This window comes from Pangasianodon hypophthalmus, chromosome 8 (genome assembly GCF_027358585.1).
Source record: "Pangasianodon hypophthalmus isolate fPanHyp1 chromosome 8, fPanHyp1.pri, whole genome shotgun sequence".
In the NCBI taxonomy this organism is placed as follows: domain Eukaryota; kingdom Metazoa; phylum Chordata; class Actinopteri; order Siluriformes; family Pangasiidae; genus Pangasianodon; species Pangasianodon hypophthalmus.
Window position 1 is genome coordinate 30,105,402 of NC_069717.1, and position 12,500 is coordinate 30,117,901.

Genomic DNA, 12,500 nt, shown 5'->3' on the forward strand with positions numbered 1-12,500 from the left:
GTGGTGTTCAGTGTGGAGTTCAGTGTAGTGTTCAGTGTAGTGTTCAGTGTGGAGTTCAGTGTAGTGTTCAGTGTGGAGTTCAGTGTAGTGTTCAGTGTGGAGTTCAGTGTGGAGTTCAGTGTAGTGTTCAGTGTGGAGTTCAGTGTAGTGTTCAGTGTGGAGTTCAGTGTAGTGTTCAGTGTGGAGTTCAGTGTGGAGTTCAGTGTAGTGTTCAGTGTGGAGTTCAGTGTGGAGTTCAGTGTAGTGTTCAGTGTAGTGTTCAGTGTGGAGTTCAGTGTAGTGTTCAGTGTGGAGTTCAGTGTGGAGTTCAGTGTGGAGTTCAGTGTGGTGTTCAGTGTGGAGTTCAGTGTGGTGTTCAGTGTGGAGTTCAGTGTGGAGTTCAGTGTGGTGTTCAGTGTGGAGTTCAGTGTGGTGTTCAGTGTAGTGTTCAGTGTGGAGTTCAGTGTAGTGTTCAGTGTGGAGTTCAGTGTGGAGTTCAGTGTGGTGTTCAGTGTGGAGTTCAGTGTGGAGTTCAGTGTGGAGTTCAGTGTAGTGTTCAGTGTGGAGTTCAGTGTGGTGTTCAGTGTGGAGTTCAGTGTGGAGTTCAGTGTGGTGTTCAGTGTGGAGTTCAGTGTAGTGTTCAGTGTGGTGTTCAGTGTGGAGTTCAGTGTAGTGTTCAGTGTGGAGTTCAGTGTGGTGTTCAGTGTGGAGTTCAGTGTGGAGTTCAGTGTGGTGTTCAGTGTGGAGTTCAGTGTAGTGTACAGTGTAGTGTTCAGTGTAGTGTTCAGTGTGGAGTTCAGTGTGGAGTTCAGTGTAGTGTTCAGTGTGGTGTTCAGTGTGGAGTTCAGTGTAGTGTTCAGTGTGGAGTTCAGTGTGGTGTTCAGTGTGGAGTTCAGTGTGGAGTTCAGTGTAGTGTTCAGTGTGGAGTTCAGTGTGGTGTTCAGTGTGGAGTTCAGTGTGGAGTTCAGTGTGGTGTTCAGTGTGGAGTTCAGTGTAGTGTTCAGTGTGGTGTTCAGTGTGGAGTTCAGTGTGGAGTTCAGTGTAGTGTTCAGTGTGGAGTTCAGTGTGGAGTTCAGTGTGGAGTTCAGTGTAGTGTTCAGTGTGGAGTTCAGTGTGGTGTTCAGTGTGGAGTTCAGTGTAGGGTTCAGTGTGGAGTTCAGTGTAGTGTTCAGTGTGGAGTTCAGTGTGGTGTTCAGTGTGGAGTTCAGTGTGGAGTTCAGTGTGGAGTTCAGTGTAGTGTTCAGTGTGGAGTTCAGTGTAGTGTTCAGTGTGGTGTTCAGTGTGGAGTTCAGTGTGGAGTTCAGTGTAGTGTTCAGTGTGGAGTTCAGTGTGGAGTTCAGTGTAGTGTTCAGTGTAGTGTTCAGTGTGGTGTTCAGTGTGGAGTTCAGTGTGGAGTTCAGTGTGGTGTTCAGTGTGGAGTTCAGTGTGGTGTTCAGTGTAGTGTTCAGTGTAGTGTTCAGTGTGGAGTTCAGTGTAGTGTTCAGTGTAGTGTTCAGTGTGGTGTTCAGTGTGGAGTTCAGTGTAGTGTTCAGTGTGGAGTTCAGTGTGGAGTTCAGTGTGGAGTTCAGTGTGGTGTTTAATGCGGTGGTGTTTAATGCGGTGGTGTTGAGTGCAGTGTTGAGTGCAGTGTTGAGTGCGGTGTTGAGGATGAAAGGGTTAAGCTCCGCCCCTCAGCCCCAGGCCGCCCCTCAGTAAAGTGAACACTGTAGGCGTGATGTGATGTGATGAGGATCTGCTCTCCCCGTGTGTTTCCTCAGCAAACACCCGTCATTAGAGCGAAAGGTCAACAGCGTGCTGAAGCGACACGGCGCCGTGGTGGGCGGCTTTACGCGCTTAATTGGCCTGAAGACTGGATGCGGAGGAGCAGAGGCTGATGGGTAATTACCTGCGACGTCCTGAGAGGCGGCGAGTGAGAGCGGCTTCATCCGACTCAATCAGACCCACGCAGGGCTGCTAAGTGCATCCAGGCCACTTAATTAGCTGATCTGCTTTCAGCCAGCGCGCTTCAGTCTCCTCAAACCCTCACCGCTTATTGTTCCCATCGCTCCGAGCATTAGCGCCGCGCGCGTTCACCTTACCTCCCATAATGCACCTCGCCTCCTCGGCACGGCTCCTGTAACGGGACGGCGTCGGCGTCGGCGTCTCGCGCGCTTCACGCTCGTGTTAATGGAGCCGTGTTTCATCCTCAGCAGCTGCATCAGAACACGAAGTGTGTGTGAGACGACGAGTTCAGCTTCACGCTGAAGTTCCCACTGATCAGAGATAATGTTAAGTGTGAGCGAGGCGGCGTTCAGACGCTCAACAGCATGTTAATAACACGCGTTAATTTCTAAATCATTTAACACCTGGATTAAAATATACAACTGTAGGCTGTAACAATATGATAAAATCCATCACTCGCTCATTAACACCACCATTAACACCATCATTTACACCATCACACACTCATTAACACCATCACACACTCACTAACACCATCACACACTCACTAACACCATCATTAACACCATCACTCATTAACACCATCATTAACACCATCACTCATTAACACCATCATTAACACCATCACACACTCACTAACACCATCATTAACACCATCACACACTCACTAACACCATCACTCACTCACTAACACCATCATTAACACCATCATTTACACCATCATTTACACCATCACACACTCATTAACACCATCACACACTCACTAACACCTCCATTAACACCACCATTAACACCATCATTTACACCATCATTTACACCATCATTTACACCATCACACACTCATTAACACCATCACACACTCACTAACACCATCATTAACACCATCACACACTCACTAACACCATCATTAACACCATCACACACTCACTAACACCATCATTAACACCATCACACACTCACTAACACCATCACACACTCACTAACACCATCATTTACACCATCATTTACACCATCACACACTCATTAACACCATCACACACTCACTAACACCATCATTAACACCATCACACACTCACTAACACCATCATTAACACCATCACACACTCACTAACACCATCATTTACACCATCACACACTCATTAACACCATCACACACTCACTAACACCATCATTAACACCATCATTTACACCATCACACACTCATTAGCACCATCACACACTCACTAACACCATCATTAACACCATCACACACTCACTAACACCATCATTAACACCATCACACACTCATTAACACCATCACACACTCACTAACACCATCATTAACACCATCACACACTCACTAACACCATCATTTACACCATCACACACTCATTAACACCATCACTCACTCACTAACACCATCATTTACACCATCACACACTCACTAACACCATCATTAACACCATCATTTACACCATCATTTACACCATCACACACTCATTAACACCATCACACACTCACTAACACCATCATTAACACCATCACACACTCACTAACACCATCATTTACACCATCACACACTCATTAACACCATCACTCACTCACTAACACCATCATTTACACCATCACACACTCATTAGCACCATCACACACTCACTAACACCATCATTAACACCATCACACACTCACTAACACCATCATTAACACCATCACACACTCATTAACACCATCACACACTCACTAACACCATCATTAACACCATCACACACTCACTAACACCATCATTTACACCATCACTCACTCACTAACACCATCACTCACTCACTAACACCATCATTTACACCATCACTCACTCACTAACACCATCATTAACACCATCACACACTCATTAACACCATCACTCACTCACTAACAACATCACACACTCACTAACACAATCATTAACACCATCACTCACTCACTAACACCATCATTAACACCATCACACACTCATTAACACCATCACACACTCACTAACACCATCATTAACACCATCACACACTCACTAACACCATCATTTACACCATCACACACTCATTAACACCATCACTCACTCACTAACACCATCATTTACACCATCACTCACTCACTAACACCATCACACACTCACTAACACCATCATTAACACCATCACACACTCACTAACACCATCATTTACACCATCACACACTCATTAACACCATCACTCACTCACTAACACCATCATTTACACCATCACTCACTCACTAACACCATCATTTACACCATCACTCACTCACTAACACCATCATTTACACCATCACACACTCATTAACACCATCATTTACACCATCACACCCATTAACACCATCATTTACACCATCACACCCATTAACACCACCACTCACCCACTAACACCATCATTTACTCAACACCATCACTCATTAACACTGTAATTCACTCATTAACACAGTTACTGATGAACACACTGAGAATAAAGCTGTAAAGCAAATGAGCTTTTATTAAGCTGAAGAAAAATAAAATTTTACAGCTTCCTCTGCAGGCGTCAGCCTGAAGCACTTCCTCAACAAACACACTCGTAACACACTCGTTCACACTCATAACACACTCGTACACACTCATAACACACTCATAACACACTCGTAACACACTCGTTCACACTCGTACACACTCATAACACACTCGTAACACACTCATAACACACGCATACACACTTGTACACACTCGTACACACTCATACACACTCATACACACTCATGACACTTGTACACACTTGTACACACTCATACACACTCATACACACACGTACACACTCGTACACACTCATACACACTCATACACACTCATGACACTTGTACACACTCGTACACACTCATACACACTCATACACACACGTACACACTCGTACACACTCATACACACTCATACACACTCGTACACACTCGTACACACTCATACACACTTGTACACACTCATACACACTCATACACACTCATACGCACTCATACACACTCGTACTCTTCCACATGGCTAATACACAAGTTATAAATTCACCTGAAAGTAAACAGAAGAAGTGAAGCAGCAGCACAGACTGAGCTTAATAACAGTACAGCATTCAGTGTAAGCTTAGCATAAACGCTAGAGACGCACCGATCCCATTCGCTCGTCTCCGGCGTGACATCAGCCCCGTCTCCTACTGACGAGTTTCTCTGCTGTGTTCACCAGTGTTCAGTGTTCACCAGTGTTCAGTCCACTCCGGCTCGCTCCACAGCCGGCTCGGTGCGTCCCTGATAACTGCGTATTGTAAACTACGTTTCCGTGTTGGTTTAAGACGTTTCGTTGCTGGTTTATCAGCGGTCAGCAGCAGCATTGTCCTTAATAAGGCAACAGTTTATACACACACGATGCTTAGCTTCATCTTCATTAGCGTCAGATTATTCCTGCATGTGAACATTCCTGACACACCTGAACCAGGTAACACTCTACACCTGCTCTGCGTTCACTTCTGTGTTCAGTCCACCCGCGTTAACTTCCCCTAGTGACCAAGAATAGGGTTGCTAACTCGCTAGCATGCTAAGCGGCTAGGCGAGGAAAGCTTCATCAGCTCAGATGTTCAGTCTGAAATTTTACATGTGAAATTTATTGTTACTTCCGTGTTCACAGTTTCAGAAACGGAGCAATGCCTTCTGGGTAAATCGACTCGCTCCTCATTTAATGCACTTCACTTAAAGGGACAGAACGTGGACTTGACCAAGGGAAAGTGAACGAGGGCGTGTTGAAATCAGGAGTGAAACACAGCCTGCATGTCCGGTGTGTTTACAGAGCTGAATATGTGAGCTGGATCTGAATTAGAGTAAATCCTGTGTATCATTGTACTTATGCAAAAAATAAAAAGAATAATACTGAATATAAATGTTTATGGCTGTTTAAGTTGAGTTAAAGAGAGTTCTGTACGCTACAAAACAGTGAAAAAATACTGATGACTCATCCTGCACTTCAGGGGCAATCTGCGTCCAATCAGATGCGCTCTAGCTTACTTATGCCCCGCCCACATGAACGTAAACTTCACTGATCATTAACCAATTTGGTAAAAACACTTGGCTTCGGTTTCATACAGAAATTCTTCCAGATACTGAATGAACTGTTTCATCAGACTGTTTCATGAGAGATTTAAACTGTAAATTAGCTTATTTCTGAGAGAACGCGTCAAACGCTCGGGAGAAAACGCGTAAATACGAGTAAAAGCAGCACCGCGAGGCGTCTGTAAAACTGTTCACAAAAAAAAACAAAAAAAAAAACCATGAACTGTCAGATTTCTGAAAGATCAAAACATTTCCACCACAGGAACCTTTTCAGGAACTCAGGAACTTTAGCCACATGTTGACCAGAGAAAACAGCGCCGACTTTTACAACCTGCTCCAGAGTCATATTACAGGAGGCGGGGCTTACCATGTCGAGAGTCACTGATTGGTCAAAAAAAATGTGTTTCGCTAATCAGCGATTACTAAAGCGTGGTACGTGTTCAAGGCAGCGTGACGCAACGTATTTCACATTTTGACGTTTTCGATCATGATAAACACTTAATTTAATTTTATTCAGGTTTTTGATATTATTATTATTTACAGTAGCAATCGTGCATGGAGCTGAATTCGGAGATGTAGTTATCATCACGTACTTCTGCGTCTAACTGTAAACGACTGTAGTGTTCTCTCAACAGCTTTATGTATCGCGTTGTCTGATGTGGGATTGATTTATCTGCATTATAGAAACACACAACTCTTAGATACGTACAAACAATTCGAGACTCATCGCTCGAGCACCAACTTCAATCCCCATGATTTCTACACAACATTTCATTTGTATGTACGATAATTGTCTTATCACGATCTTTACGATATTGATGCCCTCTGAATTCAAGCAGAGTTAGCAACGCTGTCCATCATATCCAATTATTTGCTGGTTTGTAAAGCTATGGCACACACCCACGAACATGTTCCTTGGTGGAAATGACATGGGCTCGTTTCCTTAATGAGCTGCGATTATAGTAATGAAAGCAAACCTACACACACACACAACGTTCCATTTTGATTCCTGACATCATAATGTGTGTTTAAAAAAATAAAACACCTTGAAAAGTTTACAGTCTCCAACACTAAGGCTAATTTTTCTGATTTTCAAACTGCTACATGTGCATTAAAGCAAACCGTCTGTGACGAAGCCGTAAGACGAGTAATGAGTAACGTGCAACTTCATTTCTGTTCGTTAAGACAAGAGGCATTAGCAATGTCGGTTTTTCCTTTCCACCTCCTCCCACGTTTCCTCTTCATCATCACGTCTCAGCGTCCGCATCAAATCGGAAATTTGTCCCGCTCAAGAAACCAGCTCTCGGTTTGTGCTTTCGTCCGACGCAGGGACTGAAATTTGTGCCGTATCGCTGAAATAAAGACTGGTGTTGCCATGGATACAGTTCATCTCTCGTCCCATTGGTTCTGTGCTCGAGCAAATCTGATTGGATAACGATGTGTGCATGGTTCACATTAGCTTATCAAGAGTAGGCTTGTGCCAATATCACGCTTTCTAAAACTTGTGTTTATTAAAGTGCATATCCACCGTTATAAAGGGATGAACTTCTCCGAGAGGGACTTTGTTAAATTCATGAAAACTGAAGGTGTTTAATCTCAGTCAGGACAAATCATCCCAGTTTTTATGATATGATCATGAGACACTTCTGTGTGTTAAACAGAGTTCTGGGATTGTGTTTTGTGTTTCTCAGAATGACTTATGAAGTAACAGCTTCCACAATTCTCTGAAAAGGTGCTGAACTGTACCATCGTGTGGCTTCCTCAAGGCTTCTTCCTTCATAATAAAGTAAGTTAAAGCATTTATACGCTCTCAGAAATAAAGAAGACTGTACGTTTCCTTCACACTGCACTGGGTTGGGCATGTCTTCTAACTTCCCTGTGTATTTTATACCTTTAAGGTACTTACAGTAACTGGACCTTAAGGATCTCTGGTGTATCTTTGTACAGAACACACACTAAATGTTACGTGTGCAGTAATGATGGTACCACACCAGCACAGTTTGGTACCTTTATTCCTCAGAGTGTACATTTATGCTGACAGGCGAAATATCCGTGCTAAAGGTGCATCCCAGAGCTCCACCTCAGTGACACACAACGGTACAGAGGCAGCTGCTTATCCCGGGAGCACAGCTGTGGGAACACACCCTGGATGGGATTTTTAAAATTACACTATATTCATGTTTCCACTTGTTCCAAGGGTGCAGAAGAAGTCCCCCTGATCCCCCACCTCAGCAACGAGGACAGGTACAGATCGGTACCTTTATTTTTGAGAGTGCTGGAGATTTAGAGTCACTAATCCACCTACTGGGAGGTGGGAGGAACCCGGAGAACCCGGAGGAAACCCCCACGGACACGTGTGAAGCTCCTCACAGACAGTAACCTGAGGTCAGGATCAAACCTGGAACCCTGGAGCCGTGCAGCTGGTACAGTTTGGTACCTTTTTATCTGCTGGGTGTAAATGGCATGACTGATCTTTCTGCCTAAAATGGAAAACTGGAAATTGAAGTTTCCAGCTTGAGGATTGTGAGTGTGATGAGTGATGTAGCTGATTGTTGGCACAGGTCTAGTCAGGAGGTAAAATGTCCGTTTTGCATTGACTCATGCATATATGTCTTAAATTGTTTATATGTAACTTGACAGACTCACTCACTAAAGCACAAGATGAATGCACACACACACACACACACACACGCACACACACACACACACACACACACACACTCACACATGGCTCATTGGTTATTTTTCCCCACGGCACGGCTATAAAGATCACCACACACTCCGTCATGAATATGGCCGACGTTCAGACTACAACAGCCATGATGCAGCGACTTTGGATCCGAGCAGTCAGAGGACGAGTGTGTATCAGCGACACACTCACGGGCTGAAGTTGTCCAGCAGCTCTGGTGTGAGATACCCGACCGGCATGTTTGGGGGGCATTTGGTGGGATTCTGAGGGCAAGATGGCGGCTGAGGAGCGGAATTAGGATTGAGAAGGAGGCTGTGCTGCTCGTCCACTTCCTGTACGACGGTGTAGTCTGGAAGAGGAGGGAGCGCGGAGGGCGGAGAGGCCTCAGAGATATAGGAAGATGCCTGCCTTTCTTCTTCAGCATCAGGATTAAGAACGTGATACGGCTGATCTGGATCCTGATTGGACGGCGAGTCGGGAACAAGGTGGCGTGCGACATTCTCAGATGAATATCCTCCGTCGGAGTCAATCACCATGAGCTGGATGTCGAGCTTCTTCTTCTTGTCCTCTTCCTTTTCTTCGCCCTTTTTCTTGCTCAGCGTGTTGTTCTGTTGCTCAGGTGTAAGGACGACGCCCCCTGCAGGTGTGACGTCGCTCACCTGTGCATAAAAGTCCATGTTTATCCAGTTATTCCCATCATTGGTTTGGAATTGCGTTTGAATCTCGGTTTGCGATTCCGGAGTCGGTGTTGAGCTGCTCCTGCTGACCAGAGGGTGGCGCTCTTCCCTGTCAGCTTCCATCTCGAGACCGGAATCGTCGTCACCTTTGTGGGCGGAGCCTAGGCACCGAGTGGAGCCGTGATGGGAGGGGCCGAGCAGACGCTGCTTGTCCGAGCTCTCGTTTTTCTCCGCCGCTTCGTCCAGATCGATCTGGATAAACTCGACCCACGAGTCGTCGGGATACGAGTCGGGTTTGTACATGTGCTGACTGCTGAGCAGAGAGTTCAGTTCGTCCAGTTTCCCTTTCTGTAAACATCAGTGAGAAATTTATATTAGTTTATACTTATATTCATTAAAATTATATTATTGCAAAACCAGTTTGCATATTATTTGCATCTAATTTACAGTGTGGCTCAGGCTTAAGATTAGGGCTTAAACTTTATCCTTCCTGGATTCCTTTAGTTCATTCAGCTTCCTCTACCTCCTGCAGCTCCTGCAGCTCCTGCAGCTCCTGATGTAGATGCTGGTGTTGCAGCCTCAAACTAGATGAAGTTGAGAGTCTATCACACTCTTTATGCTACAGGCTACAATCCAGTGAATTTTAGAGTAGATCTGTAATAATCTGAAGGTGAAGGTGAAGGATCTCAGCCATCTGAACACCGGACTCTTCTGTCTGCTGCGCTCAGGGAAGCTCTTCTGAGAGAACAGAGAGAGCGAGGAGGAGCTTCTTCCCACAGGCCATTCGGGACCTGAACCAGGACAACACCTAGGACTCGGAACCTGTTCATCACCCCGAGGTCTAAATTAAAACCCTAGAGCGATAGAGCGTTTGCTGTTTGAGCGCCTAGACTTTGGAATGATCTTCCTTGGAGAAAAGCTCGAGAGAGTTAAGAGTCAAGAAACTCTTAAAAGCTCATTTTTACAAGCTGGCTTTGATGTGCTGTTTTTGTTTTAACTGGTTTACGCTGCGTCTGACTTTATAGCCGTGTGTGATGTTGTAATGTCAGTTATTCCCAGTCTTGTTTATGTTCATACCACTTTATTGTTTTTTTATATATTGTAAAGCACTGTGTGACAGGTGTCTAGAATAGCGCTATATAAATCACTTTCACTCACTCACACCTAGCACTAGAGCTTCCACACCCCCTACCTTCCTGTTAATGTTCCTGTAGTAATAAATATTTATTATATACAGTACGTTAGCTATTTCACTGCAGCTACCTCAGCCTGATGTTGCACGGCATTGTACTGCACATTACTGCACTTTATTCCTCATATAGTCCATACTGTTGCTTCTATCTATCTTTTATATCCTTTATACTATATTCCCTTTTTTCTACTCGTATACAAGTAAATTCTGCTTTATGTAAATTCTGTTTTTTTGTCACAGACAGTCGTAAAAAGCATTTCCCTGCACGTCGGACTGTGTTTGGTGGTGTGTTTGTGTGTTTGAAGAATAAAAATTGTATATGAATTTGATCTTGTTGCTAAGCGAGTCGTTATTGTCTGCTGTTAGAAGGTCACTACAGCAGAACAGGAGCGAAAGCCACTCAGGCCTGTAACTGTAAAAGTGCACTTAAATAGCTTTTTAATGAGCTATATGTGCTCTGACAGAGCAACTAAACACACGCTTTCATGGAGGCGTCCATGTTGTTTTTTTATTTCGCATGTCGAACGTCCCGAGATGAGAAATGACGTCATTACGACCTGCACGTTACCATTTACGATGCACCAGGAACACAGATAAGACTCTCTACTTCCTTCACCTTCTTCAGCTCTCTCAGGTTTCTGCTCTGGGGTCGTTCAGCTGCTATTGATCTGATTATTGATTATTGGTTTGCAGGTTTAGTTCTTTGTTTGATGCTGTTTGTTTGCTGTCTGGACTGATGACGTGTCTGTGTCGGTGTTATTCCTGTGTGTTGGTGTTTTGTGATAATGACGGTGTGGAAATCTTTTAGAAATCCTGTCTGTCTGTGATGAAAGAGAAACGCATCACACCGGCACTGAACGACGCTTTCACTCCCGCTTTCCTACAATAGCTGAAGAATAAAACATCACACAGAATTGTCCAAAATGCTCCACAGATTTATTCTATTCATCTCCTCGTCTGTTCATCCGCAGCTTCAGAGACGTGGCGAAGGTTTGAATAGAGAGAGAACGAGTTACTGAAGATACACTCAGACAAACTGCTGTGTTTACGCTGTGATTAAAGTAAGCACCTCCTTTCCATCTGATGATAAGAACGATAATGATTTTGTAAATAAGGTGTTATAGAACGTGTCTCTACAGGAAATGTGTTTCTCCAGACTTCCCGACCCAGCCGTGACACACTCACACCTTCACTCTCCCACAGACTGACACGGCTAACCGCTAATCTCCCTCACGGCTCGCTAACACACACCTCACTGCACAATACACACACACACGCGCGCGCGAGCACCTCTGAGCACCTCATTACACACCTCATTACACACCTCATTACACACCTCATTACACAAACACACACCTGTTGCTCAACAACAGCTCACTCACATTCACGCTGCACAAGCACATCGTCATCGCTGCAGACGCAAACACAACATCCTCCCGTTTTATTCCTCTTACTCCTCAGCAGTTTAACAATGATTCCAATATTTTATTTAGTAAAGAACAAGTCGTTTTTTAGCCATTTATGGTTACATTTAATATCATAAGAGTCAGTTCCTGTTGTCACTTACGTTACAGCAGCTATAATCAGTCGTTCCCTCACCAGCTCGTCATGTTACTGTGAAACTCCTCTGTCCTGAAGACGTTACTAAGCGCTGACACTGGAGACTCCTTCCATCAGTGTTAAAGAAAACAGAAAACTCTAGAAACTATATCGTGTCAGAGCGAGTGCATTAATATAAACCTGCGCTACTGTCAGAGCTGCTCTTATAGAGAATTAATCAACACCTCCTGACCAATCAGAGTGCAGAGTTCAGCAGCGGGGGTTTCCAGGGAGATGTAGGAGCTCTGTGTGTTTTTTGTGTGTTTTTTCGAGATGAACCTGCACAATTTATCGTGATATTAATCGTATACAACGCTGTTATCAGGGATCGTGTTAAACATCGT

General features: G+C 44.4%; 1 protein-coding gene across 3 annotated transcripts in view; it reads right to left on the reverse strand.

The window, feature by feature from the left end:
• Positions 1–12,500, reverse strand: part of LOC113546083 (zinc finger protein 131) — a 64,069-nt gene that overhangs the window by 19,658 nt on the left and 31,911 nt on the right. The window lies entirely within an intron of this gene.